The 26563-nt window shown below is 45.4% G+C and overlaps 1 long non-coding RNA gene across 1 annotated transcript in view; it reads right to left on the bottom strand.

The window, feature by feature from the left end:
• The window catches only part of LOC146857673 (uncharacterized), a 45363-nt gene that overhangs the window by 5776 nt on the left and 13024 nt on the right, over nucleotides 1–26563 (bottom strand). The window contains exon 2 of the long non-coding RNA XR_014979598.1: nucleotides 3613–3765. This is a non-coding gene — a long non-coding RNA (uncharacterized LOC146857673). The remainder of the gene's footprint in view (nucleotides 1–3612; nucleotides 3766–26563) is intronic.

Raw genomic sequence — 26563 nt, 5'->3', positions numbered from 1 at the left:
CTAAACTTGATGTAGAAACCTGGAAACTTCACCTAGAGAGCTCCCCTCCTGCACCCAACATTAACCCTGTCAGTGCTGATGCAGAATTCTCAGCCTGGATTGCCAACACTCTAGACAAAACCCTCCCCAAAAAAGTCTCCTGTAACCCACGGAACAAACCCACCTCCCCCTGGTTCACTGATGAATTGCGACTCCTAAAAAAAGCCTGCAAAAGATCAGAAAGAAAATGGAGGAAAGATTTCGACCATTCCAGGAAAACTGAATATAAAACTACCCTTGTCACCTACAAAAAAGCAATCAAAGTTGCACAAATCAACCACTTCGAGGATAAAATTAAATCCTCGCGCAACTCAGCCCGGGAAACCTATCAAATAGCAAGGAAGCTACTCAAAACACCTGATCCCCCCCCTCTGGTGGAACCTTCAGTCACCCGCTGCAATGAACTTGCAGAATTCTTTAACTCTAAAATTACTAAAATCATTAACTCACTCCCCCCTACCTCCTTGAACGCCTTCTGTGCCCCCCTGACATCAACCCACTCAACAATCAGCTGTCAGCCTTCACTCCGCTCACAACTGATACCACTCTCCACATACTCAATTCTATTAAAAGTGGCAGTCCCTCCGACCCTGCTCCACTGAACATCCTGAAACTAGTCGGATCCACTATTCTACCTATTCTGACTAAACTTATTAACGACTCACTCTCCCTAGGTATTGTCCCCCCCAGCTGGAAAAGAGCCACGGTGGAAGCATTGCTCAAAAAACCCCACCTTGATCCACTAGAACTCGGCAACTATAGGCCAATTTCCTTACTCCCAGGTACCAGTAAAATAGCTGAGAAACATGTTAACCAAAATCTCTCCCAATTCCTCGAGTCCAACAAACTACTGAAACCCTCCCAAACGGGATTCAGGCCAGGCCAGAGCACCGAGACCGCAATACTGGCGGTAGTCGAAGAGGCAAGGAAGATCATAGACTCAGGGGGATCAGTGGCAGTGATCCTCCTGGATCTTAGCGCCGCATTCGACACCGTCAACCACTTTATCCTGACCCAAAGACTCAAACACCTTGGAGTCACAGGAACGGCTCTGGCCTGGCTAGAATCCTTCCTCAATAACCGACTCTTTCAGGTGAGAGAGGGCACCTTTACGTCCAGACCCACAGCCATCAACTGCGGGGTACCACAGGGCTCGTCTCTGAGCCCAACCCTTTTTAATGTCTATATGTCCCCCCTTGAGAAGATCGTCGCCCCCTATGGCATCAAACTCCTGACATACGCCGACGACACTCAACTTGTGGTCTCCCTTAACCAGCAAGACCTCTCCATTCCCAACCTGCATACCTGCTTGATTGAAATAACAAAATGGATGAGTAGCTCCCACCTCAAGTTGAACAACGAAAAAACTGAGATCATGTTCTTAGGCAACAAATCTTTATATAGTTCCATCTCCATATGGCCGTCAGCCATGGGCCCCCCCCCTGTGCCCAAACCAGAAATTAAGAGCCTAGGCATCTGGTTAGACGAAAAACTCAACTTCTCAGCCCAAGCACGGAAAACCGCTGGAACCTGTCACGGTCTGCTAAGATCGGCAAGAAAAATTCTACCCTTGCTTCCGACTCAATCCCGCAAACTCCTCATCCACGGCCTTGTACTATCTCGTTTAGACTATGGCAACGCCCTATACCTAGGGGCCCCCAAAAAAGTTTTAGCAAAACTCCAAACGGTCCAAAACGCGGCAGCCCGCATTCTCACAGGTACCCATCGTCGCTGCTCAGCCAAACCGTCTTTGAAGGCCCTTCACTGGCTCCCGATCCAAGAGAGAATTCAATTCAAGGCTCTCTGCACGACCCACAAGATTATGCATGGCAAGGCCCCTCCCATACTCCAAAATCTTATCTCACCCCACACCACCTCTAGAACTGTCCGCTCTTCCAACTGCAATTTAGCCTCAGTTCCTAGGATCAGAAAAGCCCGCTCAGGCGGCCGACTGTTCTCACTCAACGCTGCCAAACTTTGGAACTCGCTCCCCCCTAACCTCAGAGCCCAACCTAACCTTCTTTCATTCCGTAGAGCACTTAAAACATGGCTGTTCCCATAAAGCATCTCTCACTAGGTTCTTGTCTATCAGCGCTGGGACGCCCATGGGCAGCCATGCGCTCTACAAATCTGTAAAATAAATAAAATAAATAAGGAAAACATGATTCTGATTGGTGCAAATTGCAACATACAATTGACTTTGAATTACTGTAACCCAAAGGCATAGCTTGAACACATAAAAAGGACTTGAAAATGAAAAAGGATAAAAACAACGGCAAAGTAATGTATTGGCCACTGATAGACCTGGCATCCTTGGCTTGGTTTCCCCAGACTTTTTGCCTTCTGACCTCCTATTTTGCTGACTTCATTTTTGCTGACTTTAGGATTCTGGGCACTTTACCATTGCTAACCAGTGCTAAAGTGAATATGCTCTGTACTCAAAATCTGGTAACATTGGCCTATCCACAACTGGCATATTTAATTTACCGATAAGTTCCTAGTAAAAGTGCACTATATCTACCCAGGGCCTGTAAATTAAATGCTTCTTGTGGGCCTGCAGCACTGATTGTGCCACCCACTTTAGTGGCCCTTTAAACATGCCTTAGGCCTGCCACTGCAGGGCCTGTGTGTGCAGTTTTAAACTGCCATTTCGACGTGACAAGTTAACCTACTTGCCAGGCCCAAACCTTCCTTTTTATTACAAATACATCTCCCCTAAGGTAGGCTCTAGGCAGCCCTATGGGCATGTCTTGGTAGTGAAAAACTGTTAAATTCGTTTTTCAGTACTACAAGGCCTATCTCTCCCATAGGTTAACAATGGGATTTTATTACATCTTTTAAGTGTCATTTCCAATTGGGAACATATAGAGTTTTGGAGTTTGATGTCTCTGGACTCACAATTTAAAATCACAACTTATGGTGAAGTCGGATTTTAAATTGTAAGTCTGGAAATTCCACTTTTAGAAAGTTGCCATTTTTTTACTTTAACCATTCTGTGCCGCTGCCTTTCCCTAGAATGCATTTCTGGATGACAGCTGGGCTTTGTGCATTCCCTATAGACAGTCACACACAAAGGGAACTGAGATGTACTCTGCATATCCTGATGGCCCACCACCAGGCTTATGGGCCTTCCGGAGATAGATTGGAAGGGAGGACTGACACTTGCACTTGAATAGGGCTGTTCCTGTCCCTGCACAAAGAGCTGCATACCCCCTGTAGTGAGTCCAGAGCCAGGTCAGTAAAAGGTAGGGACCTTGTGGTCTTCAGAGGCCTCTTTGAAGTCTCTCCACATCAAAGGTACAACTAGATATAAGTACTGGACCCGGACACCAGCAAATCTTTCCTGGAACCAAGGACATTCTGCCAGTAAGAAGAGTTGCTGTGCTGTGAGATGGGACAGCCACTCTGCTAACTGATTTGCTGTGTTGTCCTGCTGATTGCTGTGCTGTAGGAGGGACTGCCACTTTGCTACCTGCTTTGCTGTATTTGCATCTTGCCTGGAAGTGAGAAGGACTGTACATGCTCTCTACATCCTTGAACCCAAGTTTCTCCTAGGGCTTGCTAGCTTGTCACCTGTTCTTGAAGTCCTCAGGGCCATCAAAGTCTTCATTCAACTCAGCTTCATCTGCTGGGCTCCGCACAACCCATATGTTCTGTTCCTGGCAAGGCTGTTCTACTTTGTGAAAGCACACCCACTCTGCAGCTACAAAGAAACACGAAAGAAATCTAGAAAGGAAAAAGGCACATGCAGGAAAAATGATGTACATTCAAGCTAGGATAAAGTAAAACACCAGAAGTCAATTAAAACAATGGTAGTGAAAGGTCACCACGTAGTCCCAATATATGGTAGGGCCTCTGGCACGACACCTTTGCACTTATGGTGTCAACTGGCAAAAACAAGGGGACGTGTGAAATGCTTGAATTAATCTCAGCCACAGGCAACCACTCAGGCCGTATTCCACTAATCATATTTTGCCCGCCATGTGACTCTAGACAAAGACCTACCTTATGCAAATCAGTATCAACCCTACTCCTCATGGGAACAGTCCATCCTGAACTGCCAAGCAAATATTCCTCCAGAAAGGACCTCAAGCAACCCCAGACCAGTCTGACCTTATTTGCAGTTTGTGAGCAAGGTGTAGCTTGAGTCTCATGACACAGTGAGCACGATACCCATATCTGGGGATACCTGTCGCACTTAGGCAGTCAAATGCAATAATAAAGTAGAAGTAAAGATGGGGAAAATTGTGCCCAAGAATTCAATTGCAGTATCCTGTAGTAATGTAATCTAAAATACATTCTTTGGTTTGTATATTTATTTATTTGGAACAGATCCAATGAACCAAGATGAAACAAAAAGAAAAAGAAATAATAAAGTGATGTATGGACTGCTTGAATTAATCTCAGCCACATGCAGTCGCTCAGCCACATCCCAGACCATTGTTTTTTGCCCACCATACCATTATGACAAAGGACTGACATATGCAAATCAGTATCTTGTGCTTGTGTTTCAATTCAGGGAGGACCTGGCCGGCACTTTGGACTGGACTTTTACTATTGGTGCAGGTCCACGTCTGATTTGCATATGACTGAGTCCAAACTGAGGTAGCATTGTGTGAAAAATAATTAGGGACTTGGATGCAGCCCTGAGTAATTATCTGTAGCTGAGATTACTTCAAACATTCCATCTACCACTTTTTTTCCACAAACGTTTTTGGGTTTTCATAGTAAATACAATGCATGATGGTATTGCAGCTCTGCACTGCAAGTATGACAAAATATTCCACTGTTTACATAAATATTGCGGAATGTCAAAATGCAGATCAGTAGCAGACATTTAACCAGTGCAGAGTTTAGTATTTGTGCTGCAGTACTTTGTGTACATTACATTACTATCCCTAAATACTGTAAACTTCAAACTCCCTCCCACCTAACCCCTTACTGGTGACTACCAACATTCAGAGTTGGGACGTAGGTAAACTTGGTTGTAATGTCAGTACTCTCCTAATAGATTCAAACATGGGCAGTATTCTTAATGCAGTATGGTATGTGGGAGTATGCGGGGTGTTACCAACTGTGTAAGGATATACATATGACATATATTTTGTAATTTTTGTGTGTTCCGCCATCAGTCATCATCCTACTATTGTCTGCTCAGAATCCAGCTGTACCAGGGCCAGAGTGTGCGGTGTTCAGGTGTTTGGCATGTCTAGCAGGGTCAGCCTGGCCGTAGCGGGCACTGGGCGTTTCCCCAATGGGCCGCCAGGGTGGGGGATGGCTTTGGGCGCCTGGGGGACGTTTTTGTTACTGGGGCCGGCAATATTAGCCCCCTGTAACAAAAGCGCCAGAAACCGGCCCTAGCAAACAGCTTGGCTGCACCAACTCCCCCTGGAGCGGGGGGGGGGGCGGCCAAGCAGTTTACCTGGGCTGGTTTCGGTTCTCAGTCCTGCCCTGATGTCTAGAGTTTTAAAGGATTCTAGTGTGGTGTCCCATTCCATGGCTATCGGTGTTTTCCGTAATCCCCTGTATTCTTCCCTGCGGCGCGCACCACCTTCCACCTTCCCCCTTTCTAAAACATCTCTCCGCCAAGTTGATTTGCCTGGGGGGTTGCCAACTTCCATCTTTTAGTTATCAGGTGTTTTGTAAGGAGAAGTGTCAGATCTGCGAATTTCACCTGTACCCTGTAGTTTTTGGGGCGGAGATACAGCCACAACAAGCAACTTTCAGCTGTATTCCAGTTAGTCCCTCCGCCCACTTCTTCCAATGATGTACCGATTTGTGCGAGAGCAGGGTAAGCCTACAACATGTGTAATAAGTCTACATCCTGTTCACGGCATCTGGAGCATGCTGCAGATACCCTCGAAAACATAGCATGCAATCTGTGTGGTGCGAGGTAGGCCCTGTGTACTACCATATATTGTATGAATTTGAACCTCGAGTTACGTGAGACTTTCTTAGGAAATTCAATAAGAGCATTCCATTCCTTGTCCTGTAACCCTTTGCCCAGATATCTGCATGCATAAGGAACAGTGAGTCTGATGGACCTTGTTCATGTACAAAGTCGGCGTAGTTCAACAGTATGCCATTTCCAAATAGCACTCCCCCCCACCCCCCCCCTAGTCACTCCCGCCTGCTCCCATATGCGCAGTCGGCGTTGTGTCAGAGTATCCCTTGGAGTGGGTAGTCCCGGGCGTGGTATGTCGGGGGTATAGGGAGCAGCCTGTGCAGTATATTTCAGGGCCAGTTTCCAGTATGTGATGGCAACTTTCAGCAGCAGTAGAGCCTTAGCGGTGGTCCATTCCTGGGGGCACAACAGTTTGTGTAATGCACCCTGGGTGAGTATAGGCCATCTCATGCAGGTTGTGGCCAGCTAACCAGTACGCGAGCCATTGCAACTGGCCCGCCAGGCAATAGAATTTAATATCTAGCACTCCCAGATCACCACTATCAGACGGAAACTGTAGTTTTGCTAATCCCACCCACCTTTGGCTGCTCCCCCAGATTAGGTCCATCAGGAGTGTGTTCAGTACTCTGAACTTGTGCATCGGGACCACTGTAGGCAGGTTAGCGAAGTAATACAATACTCGCAGGACCAGAACCATTTTTAAGATCGTAAGGCGCCCTCTATGGAGAGAGGAAGGGTTGTCCAGAAGGACACCTGTGAGTGCAATGAATATATCGCCTCTGGAGATTTTCTTCTAAAATATTTTGGGTAGTCCTATACACCTGGATCCCTAAATATTTGAAGGTGCTTGGTGTGACCTTGAGTATTCAATCTCTGAATGTAACTGTCGGAGTCCAGGGGTTGCTCTCAAAGAAGAAAGCCTGGAACTTGTCCACGTTCACTGCCAGTCCGGAGATGTGCTCAAAGAGCAAAAAGGTGTGAGCCACAGATTGCCATGGAGTTTTTTGATATATAATATTTGTCATCCGCGTAGAGTGACAGTGTGTGGACTGACGGGCCAACGGGGATGCCCCATTCCAGGGCCTCCAGACACAACTGTTCAACCACAGGTTGCAAAGCAAGCACAAATAACATTGGGGTTAGCGGGCATCCCTATCTTGTGCCGCTGTGCACTGATCATGGGTTTGATATGTGAGCTCCAGTATGTACCCTTGCAGTGCTGGAGATATATAGTAGTTTAACCCATCGGAAATAGCCTGGGAGTGCCCAATTTACGAACGGCAGCCAACACATATTCACAACTTAAGGTATCAAAAGCTTGGCATAGGTCGAGCGAAATACATCCTGCCGCATGGAGCGTGTCAGGGATTGCACCCATTACATGGGAGAGCCTCCATATGTGCAGTGATGTACTTCAACCGGGTATGAATCAACACCGATCTGTGTGTATAAGCTTTGGCAAACGTTGGAGAAGACGGCAGGCTAGGACCTTACTTAGTACCTTATATTCGGTGTTCAAGAACGATACCGGCCTATAGCACATAATATCAGTGGGTCCCTCCCAGGTTTTGGGAATGAGATCACTAGGGCCTGTTCCGTAGTAAGGAGTAGAGCGTCTGTATGCAGCACTGCTTGTCATAGCATTCCAAATGAGGGACTAACTGAGCTGTGAAGGTGGCCTAAAACTGTACTGGAAAGCCATACTATTGTCTGCAGCAATCCGCGGGAGTGTTAAACTATCCAGGAAGTCCTCAATTATTCGGGGTTCTACTGCAGGGGGCGCCGTATAAGGACTCATAATAACTATGAAATGCGGCATTAATCCCATTGTGGGTGGTAATGTGGGCCATGGTTGGTGTGTTAATTTCTAGTAAAGGGACAGATGGTAGGGTGTGTCTCTGCATTTGGACGAGTAGTGTGCCTGATTTGTCTGTTTCTGCATGCAGTTTCTGTGTGTAGGATTGGTGGTCAATAATGAGCAGGTGCTCTAGTAGCTCTGTGTATTCAATATGTGCTGTTTGTAGCCCCATTGCCTTTTCTGTGTCTGACACTGCTGCTTGTTCCAATGCTCCCAGTCACGCTTCAGTTCGTTATTAACCGTTTGATGTGCTCCCGCCACTGTACTAATCGATGTATCCTTTATGACAGTCTTGAATGCTTCCCACTCTATCAAGCAGGAGGAGGCTGTGTCTGTGTTTTCATTGAAATAGTTGTCTATGGTGGTGGCTGTAGTCTCACAAATACCCCATCCTCTAAAAGGCTTCATGTCAGGACTGGCATAGGGATCCGATCCCAGGGCAAGGTGAGTTCCAGGAGATTGTGATCAGAGAGTGTTTTCCAGAGGTAAGTGGTATGCATTATCTGGGGCAGGAGTGCAGTGGTACATAGTATGTGATCAAGTTGTGTATGTAAGGCGTGTGGTGCGGAATAATATGAGAATTCACGCATGTCCCCATTCTTACTACACCAAGCATCTGAGATTGCTTATCCCTGAACCCAGATACGTAGACCTTTAGGCTGGCAAATAGAGGCCGTGCCCAGCAGAGGAGGGTGTGAGCAGTCTAACTCAGGGTCCAGCACTGCATTGAAATCCCCACCTAATATCCAAGGGTACATTGACCATTCAGTACAAAAGGGGGTGGTGATGGACGGAGCATCAGAACCAATCAAACACTCACACCCAGTCAACAGATCTGGGTTTGATCCATCACCATTCTTTAGCCCACACTGCCACCCCAGTTCAGACATGGCCATATGCAAATCAGTCTGACCCTGTGCCTCATGGGAACAGTCCAGCCCGAACTGCCAAGCCCTGCCTTCCCTGGACCGGAAACAAGCTTCCTAGGACCGGTTTCTGGCATTTCAGCCGTCTTCAGCCAGGCTTGCTTGAATCCAGTGGCAAAGTGAGCAAGGGACTCAACGTCTGAGCATACCCTGCCAACTTATGGCGAACAAAGCGGTACAAAAGGGGGTGGTGATGGGCGGAGCATCAGAACCAATCAAACACTCACACCCAGTCAACCGATCTGGGTTTGATCCATCACCATTCTTTAGCCCACTCTGCCACCCCAGTTCAGACATGGCCATATGCAAATCAGTCTGACCCTGTGCCTCGTGGGAACAGTCCAGCCCGAACTGCCAAGCCATGCCTTCCCTGGACCGGAACCAAGCTTCCTAGGACCGGTTTCTGGCATTTCAGCCGTCTTCATCGACCATTCAGCAAGAGCCAAATTAAGTTGTGCATGGAACTTATCTTGTTCTGTATTTGGGTCGTAAATGCTTCCCAGAACTATGGGTGCTCCATCTGGTTTACCTTGGAGTAGATTATACCTGCCATTGCTGTCTATTTGTTTTTCCAGGACTTCAAACAGCTCATGTATGCAACCCATTCCCCGGATATTCTATGTTGTTATGTTATATAGACCTGCAGAATCCATGGAGGTATAGAGTATGTTGTGGTACTTCTCAACAATTATGAGAGTGTGAGATTCTGCATGTCCCTTATAGCGGACAAAGGCCTGCCAGTTAACGTAACTGTTTTCAAAAACTTCCGAATTCCCAATACAAGGTCCCACATTGAAACCTGTCCGACCAAACATTTAAAATCAAATTTATTAACTGTGATAAACAGTGTGCATTTGCCAGTGGGGTTGTATTAAACATAGCAATTAAGGGCACAGCCAGTGGCATCTTGCAGTCGCTTAGTGCTATTGAGTAACTCCCAGAGCCTTGGGGTTAGCCGTTATTGTACGAGTGTAGGCGGTTAGCAGTGGTATCAAACTTGACACGGTGAACACCAGTGTATGTGATAGAACATGCAGTGTTGGCTGGAACTCTACACAAAGATAAGACCTGTATTACTTCTGAGCATTTACCTTACTGGTGTCCATATCCATCTGTGTAACACAACAAAAACCTCATTATATATTACCACACAGTGCACATCGTGTGAGTTCATGGTGGGAAATAGTGACAAACTGTTCTCGGAGAATGAGTGCACAGTGGTGTCTGCCGACGACTCGTCCACAGAGAGAGTCCCCTTGTCCCGAAGAGCGGCAGCCATGTGGATCGCTGCTCATCAACCCTCTAGTACCTGCTCCTGCGATGGGGTCCTTTCTGCGTTCATTCGGGGTGGCTTTGCTTGTCTTCTTTTCCCATATTCAGCCCGCTGAGACCGGGAGGGGGAACTCCGTTGTGTCCCACCGAGAAATCGATCCGGGAAGGTGTCTTCATTCCATGACTTTTGTACTACGGCTCCAGGAGAAGATCCCTTCACCTGAGCCAGAAAGGTAGAGAGGTGTTCCTAGAGGGGATACGTCCTCCAATTCAAATACTGATCCACAAAGGTTTCTCACCTAGTATACAGATGGACAGGGCACTATTCTCAAACTCACGGGGCACCAACCGCTCATGCACGGGGAAGGCAGCAATTCCTTTTTGTTAAATAACCCTCACACACAATAGTAGTGTCATGTTTCATCCTCTGGTTCACCCTGACTCCTAAAGGTCAGGGTGGGCTCGACCATATTCCAGAGAGAAATAGGCCAGGGTGTTTTGAAGATTAAAACTCCTCCTCTGACTCCAGGTATCCCTTTATTAGCGGAGTTGTGGGGGATAATTAAAATAGAAAGAGGGGGTCGTAAGGAGGTAATGGTCCTATGACCCTAATGCCAACCTGTTTCAGCCCTATTAAGTGGCACAAAAGGGTCCTGGACTTTCTTCAGGGCAAATGGATTTCCCTCCCTGGTTTTTAACTAGGTACTTTCCTATATTTCAGCACAGAGTGCAGAAAGCTGCACTCTTCATGACCGGTAAGTAGAATATTTATCTCTCAACCAGTACCGTATTATTTCATGTCCGCCTGTAAAAGAAACAATGATTGTAGAATCACATGTGTCCAATTCGTGCTGCGCCTATATCACCCAAAGATTCATTCGGGATGGGTGCTATAGTGTGCTTTTATCCATCATGCTTTGTGTGGTTGTGCTCAAACACGAGCTTTCTGGGATGCTGTCCCAGGTAATTACAAATATCGAGTGGTGATGCCATTCACATCTCACCACCCATATTGTGGATCCAAGTTAAAAGGTGTCGTTTTTAAACCTTACATCACATTCATCCTGCACCTTTACATTCATGCTCATACTTCTGGGTTAGGTATTGTCCGTGATTTATCACTTTTCATTCCATAATAATCACTGGATTTAAATATCTTACCCTCTTGCGGAGGTTCTAGAATGTCTCAAGGGACTACGCGTAAAGGGGGGTAGCCTTGTAGTCAGACTCTGTACATGTACGAGCCAAGAAAATAAATAAATGAGGGGAGACAAAACAGAAGAGACACTCGCTTCGTTAATGAACTGCGGCTGGAGGACTTACACATGCATCTCTCGGTTGTTCACAACGGGTTCTTACTCATCCTCGCCTCTTACTTCTTCAAAAGTCCTGCCCCACGACCTCACCTACTTAGGTCCGCGTCTCCAGGCATTTGCGAGTCTCAAAGCCGGGAACGTGTCTTATAACCAGTTCTTGCCTGAACATTTCCGGATCGCTCAGAGGTGGGGCCCCGCTCCTGGCGGTTCCTGATGAAGTAATTCCGCAGGTCCTGGATCGAGTCTATGAAATGGACCTGCTTCATGGGAATTGAAGTCCATTTACTTCCATTGCCATGGTCGCTGAACAATGCCCAGAATTAGCGTAATTCAAGGCGATCATGGCTATCTGTTGCAGCGTGTTGTAAAAAAACAAAATTATTTGTCACTTGCAAGTTCTGTCAACCTTTTTAAGCGGGGAAAGACCAATGTTTCCATGGATTCTCCAAAGTTCTAAAGGAAGTCCAATATTTATGAGTGGCCAATTATATTACCTAGCCCCTTACGCTTGTTACCGTTGTCATTACACATATCTGAATAAAGGATCATAGCTTTGAGGAACATTTAAGGGAATGTGTGGTCTAGGGCCTCACCACGTAAGGTGTTGGGATGTATTTTTCCGGGGTCAGATACCTCCTTTAGTGATTGATATTAGCGTTATTTTTATGGGTCCTGATGTAAAAAGGTCTCAGGGCAGGTTGCTTCCTGGCGATCTTTTATTTGAGTATGACCCATGTTATTCCGAAGTACCCAAGTCCTTTTAGGAAACGTCCTATATTTTTTGAGTGGGCAATGATATTGCCTAGCCTTTACGCTTGTTTTTTTTTTTTTTTTTTATTGTCCTCATCTTCACCAAGGCTGAAACTTGCGTAGGCCAAAACAAAAAGAATGGCATATAAGACTTACTCAACAGATGGTTGGAAGAGGTCTTAAGGTAAATAGATGCTAACCATGACCCCACAGATATGTCTTGTGTCCAGACAGCCTTAACATTTCGTAATGGACTCAACACATGTCAACCAGAAACCGCTTCCACCAAAGCTAAAATCCGCTTGAGAGTTGGCATCGATGCCATGCGGCATTAGCAGGGAAAATAGACCATGGCTTCGTAATCATCGGACCTGGGGAATAAAAAAAAAACCCCAGGCTGTCACTGAGACCAATCAAGTAGGTGCCAGAAAGCTCTTTTACTCAAATTGCTGGACCTAAGCAGGTCTATTTTCGAGATTTGTAGCATTGCCGACTGCCAATCGTATAGAGAAGGTGGGATTGTCTCTTTCCAGCGCTTACATATTTCCCTACGAGCCAACAGAATGGAATAAAACACGAGATCTTTTGCTGGACTTCGCTTCTGATCCACAGTCCCAAATATTACTAATCGCAAGTCCACAATAACAGTGAAACCCACGGCAAAAGAGAGTTTAGTGCTGATGGAATCCCAAAAAGGTGACAAATGGGTGCACTCAAAAAACATGTGGGCATCAGAAGCCTCAGCTAAACCACAACGGGAGCATGCCACCGGAATTCCCGGAGTAAATTTAGAGAGCCTCTGAGGAGAATAATATGCCCTGTGGATGGTGAAAAGATGATTTCTGCGGAGCCAGGCAGGCTCAACCAGGTCCCACAAGGTGTTACAAGACATACGCCAGAGTTCATTCAAATTTTCATTAGGCAATAGGGTGCCCCATAGATGATCAGGAAGAAGAAATTCCCCATCTATCTCGTCCAAAATTAAATTATACCAAAGGGAAACTTCTTTGGATTGAGGTGCTCTGTCCAACAACGTTGACACAAGTAGGCTATTTCCTCCTAGGGGCATGTTGAAACTCCGAGGGGCACTGGCTGGATATGACTGGGCCCAACTTGAGATTTGTATGTACTTTAATCTAGAAAGGTTTGGGCCGACCTTGTTTACCAGATACTCCCAAGGAAACACTGAGCCTTCCAAAAACAGATCACCCCATGATTGAATACCGGCATCCTTCAGTGGAATTACCAAGGCATCATTAGCCCAGCCGGGGGGGGATGGAAGGTTCCATATTGGAGATCTATTTGAAAAGTACCCTAGTTTGATAACAGCCCTAAGGTTAAACCAAGTTTTGGCTAAGCCATGGAGCACCTTCAGCTTGATTTTTTTTTAAAACTTGGGGTCCCCAAACTTAAATAGAAAACCTGACTGCCCAACTCCTTCACACTGTAATAGGGCTGAGAACATATTCCCTATTCCATGTACAGATGGAATTTTTAGCAACATTTGAGCGTGTGTCATCTGGAAGGCCCAAGCATAGATCTGGAGGTCCGGACCAGCTAGTCCACCTTTCTCCCTTCGCCGTCTGAGTTTTTTCCATGCTAACCTCACATTTTTATTTTTCCAGATGAATGAAGAAATATCGCTCTGCATCTTACTAATGAGCGATGCCTCAAAATATAGTGGAATGGTGTTAAAGATGTAGGTCAATTTAGGCAATATGGACATCTTTACTAAGTTAGCACGGCCCAAAACTGTTAGGGGGAGATGAACCCAAGATCCCATTAACTTCAGGCATTCTTTAGCAACAATAGAAAAATTCATAGTAGCGATCTTATTTATATCTTTAATAATTCTAAGACCTAGATACCTCAAGTTGTTGCTCATTTGCTCATTGAATCCAGAGAGGTCGCTGTTCCATGCCATGATTTCAGTTTTGGCAGAGTTGACCTCATATCCTGAAATGTTTCCAAATTCAAGAGCTAATTTAATAATTGCAGGGAATGCCGTACTAATCTCCGATGTCATAATCAAGATATCGTCAGCATATAACGACACCCTTTTTTCCCAATCCCTATATTTAAAGGATTTGATATTGTTATCCTCTCTAATTTTTTGGGCAAAAGGCTCAATAAAGATATCGAATAGGAGCGGAGAGAGTGGGCATCCCTGTCGGGTTCCTCTTGTAATCGTAAAAGGGTCGGACAGACCTCCATTAACCAAAACGGATGCAAGGGGATTATGGTATAGGAGCTCGACAGCTCTGAGAAAAATGCCACCAACGCCAAACCTCTCCAGGGCCCCCGACAGGTACAACCAGTTGACCCTGTCGAAGGCCTTGGCGGCATCCAGCGTCAAGATAGCTAGAGGTAAGGATGAACTTGTGGCCATGTCTATAGCTCCTATAAGGTCATACGTCAGCTCACAGAGCTGGCGACCCTTAACAAAACCTTTCTGGTTAGGGTGCAATACAGAGGGGACGACCCGACCCAGTCTCTTAGCCAGCAGCGATGCAAAGATTTTATAATCTGCATTGAGTATTGAGATTGGGCGATATGAGCCGCAGTCAGTTGGAACTTTGTCTGGCTTGAGAATGAGAGTGATGGATGCATTATTCCAAGAGGAGGGCGGAAAAACGCCTTCCTGCAGGATTTGAGTGAATAATACCGTAAGAGAAGGCGCAACCTCTACCACCAGATGTTTATAAATCTCGACGGGCAAGCCATCAGGCCCTGCCGCTTTACCACTCTTACAACTTTGAATCGCCCCGATAACTTCATCTACAGTGATTGCACTTTCTAAGAAGGAGCTCTGCTCTAAAGATAGTGATGGTAACGTAATGCCATTTAGCCAATCTTTTATTTTCTCAGGGTAGATTTTTTTATCCTCCTGGTAGATGTTTTGGAAGAAATTTTTAAAGGCAGATCTTATCTCTGTGTCAGAAGATACTTTCCCAACACTGGTTACAATAGAATTGATGTTGTTACGTGACCTGTCCGTTCTAGATTTCCAGGCTAACAGTTTACCCGCACCTTCTCCAAATTCAAAGTGCGCAATTTTACTCGCCTCCCACCTCTGGAAAGTACGCTGATTGAGCACCGAGGCCAATTCACCCCTTAGAGCAACGAGTTTCTCACGCAATATATTGGAGTTGGGGCCATCACCGTGGGAGTCTAACTCACTCTGCAATAATGTCAGATTAGCCTCTATGCTAGAGACTTCCTGAGTGTATTGCCTCCTACGATATACTGTCTTGCTCTTTATGACCCCTCTCAGAAAATACTTAAGAGCATCCCATACCATAGAGGAGCAGGCTGAACCAATGTTAGCTTGCAGAAATTCCCTTGTGTCTAGTCTTAGAGATATAATATTGTCTGGTGATGAAAGAAAGGAACGGTCCAAAGACCAAGACCTGGTCGAAGATTGAATCACATCCACAAGCTCGAGCAGAACAGCAGAGTGGTCTGACAAATGAGAGGGAAAATAACTGATATTTTTAACTGAATCACGTAGAGCTGTGTTAATCAAAAAGAAATCGATCCTGGAACTATGACGGTATTTAAAATTTTGGAATGAATATCCAGGTTTCAAGCCAGCTGTTGCTCTCCAGATGTCAATATATCCATATTGACCCATGCATTTAAGCAGGAACACTCTAGACCTAGACATCCCCTGTTGTCGACTAGAGGGGGTTTTATCCAATAAGGGATCAAGCACGATGTTAAAATCCCCTGCTAGAATAACAGGCTCAGGGAAGTGCAGAAGTTCAGAAAATAATGTTTCCAAAGCAGAGGGGTCGTCTCTATTGGGCCAATAGAACCCGGCTATAGTGAAAGATGTACCTCCTATAATCACTGAGACAATTGCCCATCTACCTGCAGGATCAGTTTTCTGCTAAATTAATCTAGCATTGCTCGCCTTTTTAAAGAGGATAGAAACTCCCCTAGTGCTAGAAGATTGGGACGTACAAACTAACTGGTCTATCCATCTATTTTTGTTTGCGATCTCAAGTATCTCCGTTTTAGTTAAATGTGTCTCCTGGAGTATAATGATCTGCGCATCCAAATCCTGTAGATATTGAAGAATCCTGTTTGCTCTGGGTTTGGTGCGCAGACCATTAACATTCCAGGAAAAAATCAGTAAATTAGCCATTCATTCTCAAAATATACTGATGGATAGATAAATAGGGTAACCTGTGACCCCTATAACCACATATGTGGTTTGTCCTTACTTTAATGAAAGAAAGAAAAAGGATTATCAGCTTGGCAGAAAATGAGGAAAATTTTATAGTGAATTTTTGCCCACCCCCCCCCAAACCCAAAGAACCCCACCCCCCATCCCTGAGGAACCCCTGTGTAGTCTAGCCGGAACAGTCCGGATAGTGGTACCCTTGCCCCTATCGGAGCCTCAGCTGAGCGCCACTGCTAGATGAAAAAGTCAAAATTAAAGTGATTACGGGTTGCTGAGAGCTAGAGCCCCTGCTATAAAAGAGAGGAAGTGTGAAATGTGGAAGAATAAGGAAGATCTTACTTAAAAAGAATCTTCTATGCCCTACATAATAAGGGAGATAATTAAGTAATTAAAAAAAAAAAAAAACACCCTAAGAGAATAAGTCCCTTCCCCCCCCCCCCCTCCGTTTTTTACCTTTTCTCTTTTTTTTTTCTTCTCTTTTTTGTCCAATTTCTTCCTATTTTTTTCTTTTCTTTTCTTTTCTTTTTCTTTTTTCCTTCCTTCCTCTTTCCTCTCTCCCCTCCCCCCTTCATTAACCTATCAATCTCTACTGTTCTTTCCCTTTTCTCTCTTCCCTTCATAACTTATTCTTGCTTTTGTTAACTTTATTGACTTTACAGATGTTATGGCTAAGCACTTCCCTCCTTCTCCGGGAAGAAATAAGGCTAATGGAGATCTGGGGGAATGAAGTGGGTCGTGCAAAAGAAGAGAGGCCAGCGAAAAAAAAAAAAAAAGATGATTCAATCTATCAAACTGTGCCCCCCGTGGCCCCCCCCCATGACCCTAAGTAAATCATCAGCTGCTTCTACTGAACGGATGTTATGCATTTTATTATTTAACATTATCTTCAGGGCTGCTGGGAAGTTCATCTGCACGGTCGCCCCTAGTTTCCTAAAAGCCTCCATTCTCCTACCCAGCTCCCATTGTCTGTCTAGCGTAACCCTAGACAGATCATATCTTACTTGGTATGTGAAACCAGAACCTGTAAGTGATTTTTGTTTAAGAGCCAGATTCAGGATAGATTCCTTTAAGGCATAGGTGTGGAAATTCACTAGAATTTTACGGGGCTTAATCCTCTGTGAGTTGCGTCTGAATGGATCTCTATGGATCCGTTGGATGTCCGTGGCGAGGAGCTCTTCAGAATGATCAAAGTTGAGAGACTTCTTTAAGAGTTGGATGATATATGACTTAATATCCTGCCCTTCATTGCCTTCCGGCACATTCAGGATGCGGATATTATTTCGCCTCGCGTTGTTTTCCAACACCTCCATCCTGTCTATTAGGGCTGAGTCCACATTTTTCAACTTGTCTACCTCCTCCTTTACACGGTCCATCTCTACAGACAACCCTGCGACTGACTCTTCCAATACACCAGTCCTAGTAAGGAGGCAATCTATCTTTTTGTCTAATGTCTCACAGTATGACCGGATCTCTTTCTGAATGATCGTTGATTCTTCAAATCCTCTTTTAATGTCGGCAGATAAATTTGAGAACATTGACAATAATGAGGGGGGTGAAAGATCAGGAGGTGTACTTGCAATAGGAATAGAAGAAGAGGAAGCCTGGAGGGCATTGGATATACAAGGAAGAGAAGCCTGGAGATCGTTTTGCTGCTCATCATTAGGTTTTAAGATCAAGTGTGCCTCTGGCATCTGGCGCCCAGAATCTTCACACTCTTCATGGCATTTTTCCAAATTAACAACATCCACACCCTCAATAGCCGAATCAACGAGGGCAGGAGGGGTTAATCGCCGATCCTGGGATAGTGCATTATGCGTTTTTGAATTAGCTGAGTTAGCTAAAAGACTGGTATTTAAAGTGGAAACTGTCAACGCTGGTAGAAGAGGTTGTGGTGCCTCAGGTAAGCTGGTAGCTGTAGCAATAGAATTAACCTGGGTTAAGTCAGACATAATCATTGAGGTATCTGGGGGCGTAGATACTCCAGAGAGGCTATCCTGGGCCAAATCTAAGACCTGGGGTATAACTTTAAAGTAGGAGCGCAATGAGGGCGTAATCCTAGAACCAAAGTCTAAAACAGGCCTAACGATTGTCTTGGTCTTCTTGGTTCGCTTAGCCTTAACCACAGTGGAGAGGTAGGAAGAATTTCTAATAGGCGATGTTATACCTAATTGGGAAGATGCTTTAGGTGTCAACTCATGGCTAGCTCTTGTTAAAGCTTGAGTGGTAGGATGGGTGGATGCTACGGCCTCCAATGTTTGCGGTGAGGAGGCTACACATCCATTCCTATCCTCCTTATCTGTAACTTGTCTTCCCCCTTACTACGTGCTGGGCTACCTCTCTTAATGTTGCTAGGATCTCTTGACCCACTCTGACCCCTCCGCCCCCTACTAATTGTAGACGTAGATTGTCTAAGCTGTCTAGAGCACTGGGGGGGGGCTGCCTGGAATGAAGGTGAGGGCGAGGGCGAAGGCTAGTTATTGTTGTCATCACAACCATCTGATAATTAGAGGCCACGATCACTAGGCTCACTAAATATATACGTGAATTGTCATATGACATACCTAACCACATTTCAACATATGATGTATCGATTGTTATACTTATAATAATTGGAGTGCTTGGAAATATAATGGAGGGGAACATATGTACGTGCAGAGTGAGCCCATATCTCAATATTATTTCAACACGTAAGTCCTGAGTTCCAGTAGTCCATAGTGTTAACTCACATTGGTTTTCCTTTTCTCTGGTGCTAGTGGATCCAAACTAGGGCCATGGCTTTCGCATCCAGAGGATGTGCTAAGAGACGGTGGAACCGAAGTATCTACATCATCTCTGGTTCAGTTGATTCCATGGAATGGAGTCATTTAGTCCCTGTATGTGGGTCCATAGTCTATAAACCCACCGCTGCCCTTTCTGCAGCAACCTCTTTGATATGCCTGTGCCACCCTTGATCTTCTCAATTACAGTCCATTCCAGATCATTGTCTGTGTGTCCCTTTTCAAGGTAGTGATAAGGGAGTCTGGTAGCTGTGATCGCTCTCCTGACAGTGCTCCTATGCTCACTAATTCTGATTTTGACCTTCTTGGTAGTCATTCCAATGTATTTGTTTTTACAGGGGCATGTGATCATGTACACAACATTTTCAGTATTACAGTTTGTGTGATGTCTCTGTTCCCAAGGGTATGCAAGAGCCAAGTCGACCTGGGTGGTGTGGGTAGTAAACTGACAGACAACACACAAACCGCATGGATAATGGCCCTTCACCTGCGGTTGGTTCCATAAGGTCAATTGTGTGTTCTGTTTTGGTTTTCAACATACAACCGTATGTTTTGTTTTTCAAAACAGATTTTAGCTGGTATTTCCTGTAGCATTTGGGCGGGAGCCCTACATGTACCTGTAAGAAAGCATAAATTAACAGGGATACCGTCATTTCACATTTCGTGCAAAGCCTGCAAACATGCAGGAAAACCAACAAAAACAGTATGCAGACAGATCAAGTCTTAGCTAGACAAGACCCAGGATAAAAATATAGGGAGACAGATAAGCCTAATGTGGGGCAAAAGAAAACCAGGAAAGTGTGTCTACTGAGGTGTGCCATTCAAGGGTCTGCTGATGGTATGGGTGGAGCTCGCTCCCACGATACGTTGCCCAGCAGGTCCAGATTTTACAGTGTTTCTGGGGGCAACCACATGCCAAAAACATGGCAATTTCCACACCCATACATCTATCCAGCTCTGTCTTCCACTTGCCCAGAGTTGGGGGGGAGGTCCCCTTCCACAGCTGTGCTATATCGCATTTGACGATGGTGAGGGCTAATCAGAGTAGGTGCTGCTTATATCACCTGCCCCAAATCCCCTCGGTGCAATGTAAAAGAAAGAGCTGTGGGTCGTGTGGGAGTTCCCATGCCAACACACTACTGAGGCCGAGGAAACCCTGGCCCAAAAGGGCTGCAGTGCGGAGCACCCCCAGAATATATGAAGAAATGTCCCATCTTCTCGTTCACATCTCAGGCATGTAGGGGATTAGATTGCGCCCATTGCCCAAAGTCTGGTTCGGGTATAGTATGCGCGGTGCAAGTATTTAAATTGTGTAAGTCGGTACCGTGTAGACAACGCCACACCCTGAAGGCTAGCTATGGCCTCTGCCCAGTCATCGTCAGTCAGGTCTGGAATATCTTCTTGCCATGCACATCTGTTCCTGTGCCATGCGATGGTCTGGGTGTGCCATGCGATGGTCTGGGTGTGCGTCGTCAGTGTTTGATATGTTTGTCTGATTTTATGTAGGCCTAAGACGGCTATTAAGAGGCGTCCTTCGAGGGGATGGAACTCTGGCAGGGACTCTAGGGCCCGGATCAAGGGTGGCGGAATTGAAGGTATTTATATAACTGGGACTTATGCAGTTGGAAATCGTTCTGAAGTTGCAGAAATTATTTCAATGTGGTGCCCCTCATTACGTCACCCAGGGTCGAGATCCCTACCAAGTCCCACCCGCGAAAACCGGGCAGGGCGGCCACAGGGCGGAGATATGTGCCATTCCACAAGGGGGTCATGCGAGTTAGAGTCCCACTCCATCCCATCTGCCGGACGATAGGCTGCCAAGCTGGATCACTACTTGGCCCACAGAGGGCAGCGACTCCAAGGTATAAGAACTGTAGAGGAGCAGGAGAAGAGGGGTCTTGTCCATGGCGGCATGTTCAAGTGCGAATGCTGGATCAGTTGGGGAGTTATACCACCATTCATTAATTATTAAGACCTGCAAGGCGACTTAATATGAATAGACGTCAGCTGCTGCAATTCCTCCACAGTACGTGGACTGTGCGCAGGTGTGGAGCGCCACTCTGATCACACCCCTGTTCCAGAGGAATTTATTGAGTATGGCGTTCACCTGCGCAAACCAGGAATGGGGAATCTTATAATTTTTGCAATTTGTACAGAATTCGAGGCAACAAAACCATCTTAAGAATGGCGGACCTGGCATATAACGATAGTGGAAGGGAAGACCAGATTTCCGTGTCATTAGTAAGACTGGCCAGTAGCGGGCTGATATTGTCTATCTAGGAAATTTTGGGGCAAGGCGATATGAAGACACCCAGGTACTTGAAGCCCTCAGTTGCGTGTGACAGCTGCGTCGCCCAGGTACCACGACCCTGGTTGCCGCAGACTGGGAAGAGTACAGATTTAGCAGGGTTAGTGTGGAGAACAGTAGTGTCCCCAAACACTTTTAGGATTTGCAAGATGCGCGGTGTGAAAAGGTGGGTTGGTATATGCTGTCCACTAGTTAAAGTGGGCACCTTGTACCAGGCCACACGACCCTTATGATGTATGAGATCAAAGGTAACCTTATTGAAAGCTATCCTAGTGGTAGCTATGGAGAGCAGCCTTCAGGCTTAATCTTGAAGGAATGTAAAGCAGCTTGTTTTACCAGAATATCAACCCCTAAATGATTAAATGAAAGGTAACCACACAGTGTTTATCTAAAAATATGTATTTATTAATATAAAACTCTCTACGAGTCTCTAACTTGAGACTAGAGCATAAAGCACACAATACTAGATCAATAGAACATTCGCAAATAGCAAAATACACAGTGGGCTCCAGGGGGAGGCCGAACCATATACTTAAAAAAATGGTATAACAACAACGACTTCAATAGACACACGGCCTAGAATCGCTGGGACCCCAAGGAACCACTCAGAGAAGTGACACAGGAAGCCCACGGAGGACCGGTGCAGTGAGGAAACACAGACGCGTGCTCTGTACAATGCTATGGGAAAGTTGTGGTTGGAAATTTACAGGTTAAGGACACTTCTAGGAGGACTTCGAGCAAACCCTTTGGAACTTTGGAGGTTCTAAGGCCAACCCACCGGTGAGTACCGCAGTGCCCGTGTTACCTATGCCTGAGGAGCCTGGTGCATAGGGGTCAAGTGGTGTCAGAAACCTTCGTTGTTTTCAAGGGAGAGCTGCAAAGAAGGGGACAGAGTCTGGGTCACTTCAGGTGACCAGGGGCTTGGTAGTCGAATGCCCAATAATGTTGAGTGCTTCAGGGATGAAGAAGGGTTGCTTGACTCTGCAGCCACGGGAACCAGGAGAAGTCGAGGACAACCAAAGTCCAGAGGTGAGCTATCCCACGAAGGATGTCGAGAGCCGGAGTGTAATACAGGGAAAATACTGTTTTATAGTGTTGGGCCTGAAGCCCCGCAAGAATAATACTGTCTGTCCCAGCTCTAGTGACTGAAAGAAATTGTCCGGATCAATGCCCAGCCTGTCTACCCATTCTTCAGCGTGTTTTTCTAAATCGTCTAGCTTAAGTGCCATGGGTTCACTATATATTCCTTTAATGGTACAGCCAACCCCACTTCTTATGACTTCTATAGTTTTTACCTTAGCGAACCCGTTGGGTCCACCCAGCTTTTTACTCAAGTAGCTCCGGAGCTGGAGATATTTTAAAAAATTCCCTGTCCCAATTCCAAATTTATCTTGAATATTCTTAAACTGATAGATTTCATCAGTGCATAATAAATCCCCAACTTTCGTGAGCCCACATCCTGCCCAAAGTGCCATAGTTTGATCTGAAAAGATTTCTGGGAGCGTTGGATTGCCACACATTTGTGTGTAGTAATTCAGCTTCCCTAAACCAGCCTTTTTTTAAAAAGTAGACCAAATTTTAAAAGCAGCCTGAAGAGTTCTAAATTTGGTTCGCTTAAAATAGCTTGGCTCGCTAAATTTCATAAAGCAATTTTTAGCGTCTTCCCCCACCAATAGCCTATATACATCTGGGATCTTATCTTCCATACTTACATTTTTGGGACTACCACCGAGTATTCCAGCCATATATTGAAAGGCGGCAGCCCAGTAATATAATTTAAAGTCTGGAACAGCCCAGCCACCCCTTGATTGGGGTAGAGTCACAAAGCGTAAGGCCCTCCGGGTTTTGCCATGAGCCCACAAACAAATCTGTTAGCCAAATTATCCAGTGCAGTAAACCACTTTTTCTCAAATTCCAGGGGTATTGATCTGAACAAGTACAATATCTTTGGTAGGAATACCATTTTTATCATGTTGCAGCGGCCAACCATTGACAAGTGTAAGTTATGAAATTTATCAAAATCTATGTTGGCCTTCCGAATAATGGGTTCGATATTAGTAGCCACTAAGTTATTCAAATCTGAAGTAATAGTAATCCCAAGATATATCGCTGAATCTGTCATCCGTGAATCTGAGCGTCTTATTTCCCTATTCACGAAAATCTGCGTTTTCTGTTTATTTAGGGCATATCCAGAAATTGAGCCGAAGGCTAAAGCAATTTCCTCAACTGCTACCATTGCTTCTACTGGATTGGGAGTAACTAAGGCGACGTCGTCAGCATATGCTAGGACTTCTGTGGATGCCCCATGATAAATAACAGGCTCGATCTCACGACATGCCATCAGCTGCTGGATTAGAGGATCAATATATATGGCGAATAGTAGGGGTGAGCAGGGGCAACCCTGCCTAGTACCACGCATAATCGAAAAGGGATGAGTTTATTTCCCATTAACTCTAAGGCGAGCTGTGGGTGCGTTATACATGGTACGAACAGCTTTTGTAAACCCCTGCCCAATTCCGAACCAATTCATAGCCTGTCATAGGTAGTCCCAGGAGACCCTATAGAAAGCCTTCTCTGCATACAAAAGAAGCATAGCCATAGGGTCCCCTGAGACTTCTGCTGCATCAAATAAGGTTATTGTCCGGCGGATATGCTGGGTAGTCCCTCTTCCAGGAATAAATCGGTGTTGGTATGGATGGATTACTTTCGTTATTATGGAGTTTAATCTAGTCGCCAAAGCTTTAACATAATCTTTACATCATAATTTATTAAAGTGATGGGTCGATAAGATCCGGGCTCTAGGGGAGGTTTGCCCTTTTTTAGGAATATAATGATATCGGCTCCAGACCAAGAGTCGGGGACCGAGCTCCCAAGTTGTGCAAGGCAGATCGTACCAACCAATACAGGTCCGATTTCATCCCAAAAAGTTTTATAAAATTCCAAAGGAATCTGATCGGGACCAGTGGCTTTACGTGCGGGGAGATTCTTCAAGGCACAATAGATCTCTTCATATGTCAAAATAGCTTCAAGTCTCAATCTAGCCTCATCATTAATACGAGATAGTGGTTTACTATTAAGATAGCCTAATGTTAGTTCCTTCTGGGCCGGAGGTCCAGCCCCGTATAATCGCTGGTAGAACCGCTGAAATACTTCCTGAATCTTAAGTGGATCCTTAACTAAATTCCCGCTCTCGTCTATGATCTCGTTTATTTCGCTCTTGACACTCCTTTGTCTGAGTCCGGCTGCCAGCGTATTGCGTATTAAATTCATAACAATGTTCCCTCTTATTTAAAAAAAGCTTGGCTGCCCTTGAGGCAGCTCGATCTCCTATTTCTGCCTTGGCCCACGCCAACCGGAGTAAGATACCATTAAGTGGTAGACCAGCGCTTACAGTGGTTGCCAATTACTCCTCAATACTAGCCAATGATTTATGCAGTGCTTCCGTCCGACGTACTTCTCTCTTTTGTCGAGAAAGGGTGAAGCTAAGCGTTTCCCCTCTAATGCCTGCCTTAAAAGCATCCCACACCTTCCCAGAGCTTGCACTATATCTATTTGTATCCCAATATGAGGTAATCCACCCCTTCATACGAGAGACATATTCGGGATCTGTTAAGAGCCCTCTTTCAAAAGTCCATGTCCACTCACTACACAAACCACTGGAAAAAGCCAGAGTAAGAGCCAGAGGGTTATGGTCAGAAAGTATCCTGGGCTGCTTTTCTATCCCTGCCAAATGTACAAGTGAATGGGAAATAAAGAAATAATCTAGTTTGAAAACTGCCTTATGTGGAGCAGAAAAGAACGTGCTCCCTGGATCATTTAGTTTTACAAGATTCCATAAATCAATGAGGCCGTGGTTGCTAGCCATATTAGTCAGTGCCTTAAAGACCCTTTTTTTCGCCCAGAATAAGTATCTCCCACCCTACCCCACAGCCCCCCCCAAGCCCATTGATATTAAAATCACCACAAACTATTAGGGGGGTAGGCCAGTTTGCTAGTTCTATGTCTAAATACTCCAATACTTCTGGTTCATCAGCAGTCGAGCCATACACTGAACAAACAATAAAAGCTTCTCTGGCGTACACACATTCTATTATCGCCCAACGGCCCCATTTATCTGATAGTTTCCTTTTAACAGTAATATTGTTCCGTCGAGTTAGACTAGCTACTCCTCTTGTCCGGGTGCCTTGTTTAGTAGCGACCAGCAGCCTAAACCCAAGCTGTTCAAGAACTCCACCCCTCAGACCTTCTAGGCACTCATAGTTTTCAATAGGATAGCCGCCTTTGTCGTTTAGCTTGGTCATTGAGCCCACAAATATTAATAGTTATAACTCTAAGCTTTGATGGACCCATGAAACAATTTAAGATCTCTTTCCTCCATCATAATCCTACTGTTTCTCTTTTCTCTTAACACCATCTTAATCTCCTCTTCTCTTCTGTAAGTAATCTGTCCAAAATGTCTAAAACCTTTGAAAACTTGTTTCCTCATACATTGTACTTTACTGCGCCATGTTTTGCCCACCCCCGTGCCCCAACCACCCCCCTGGACCAACCCACTCATCGCCCCCACCCCCTCCCCCCCTACTACCCAAACAGGCAAATAGGTCTGACAAGACCTATATGCGGCGGCCGATCTCGCAGCCTGGGTCATCCCCCCCGCCCCCTTGTGTGTAACAAAGCCGACAAAACAAATCCAATTTGAGACCCTATACCCACAAAGCATTAAAAAAAAGAACAGGAGTGTAACATGCGGCAGATTAGCGGCTATTCTACCCTTTGGCTATCTCTCATACCAATTAACTTATTTTTCGCATTTTCAGCTATTCAGAAAAGGTCAAGGAGTATCACGTGTCAGCACTCCTCCCTTTTCCTTTGCCACCATCAGATCTGTCAAAAACTCTTGGGCTTTAACTTCTGAAAAAAACATATATACCCGCCCATTAGCAATAACCTTAAGCCGAGCAGGAAAAATCAAATATGCTTCACAGCCCTGGCCCTGAAATGTGGTTATCATTTGGCAAAGTCTCCATCGACGCTCCACAGTAGCATGGCAAAAATCTGGGCATGCGAAAAAGGTATGCCCATCAAAAGTCCTCTTAGCATCTGGTCTAACCATCTAACCATATCTATTATGGCTTGTCGGAGCAGGAAGTTTCCAATATAAATCAGGATTGCTCTGGGGTGCTCTTCTTGTCCGACTGGATAATTTCGTTTCCGCGTGATTGG

This window comes from Triturus cristatus, chromosome 3_2 (assembly GCF_964204655.1).
Source record: "Triturus cristatus chromosome 3_2, aTriCri1.1, whole genome shotgun sequence".
NCBI classification, from domain to species: domain Eukaryota; kingdom Metazoa; phylum Chordata; class Amphibia; order Caudata; family Salamandridae; genus Triturus; species Triturus cristatus.
The sequence above is the reverse complement of the archived record's forward strand: the minus strand, read 5'-3'. Positions and strand labels throughout refer to the sequence as shown.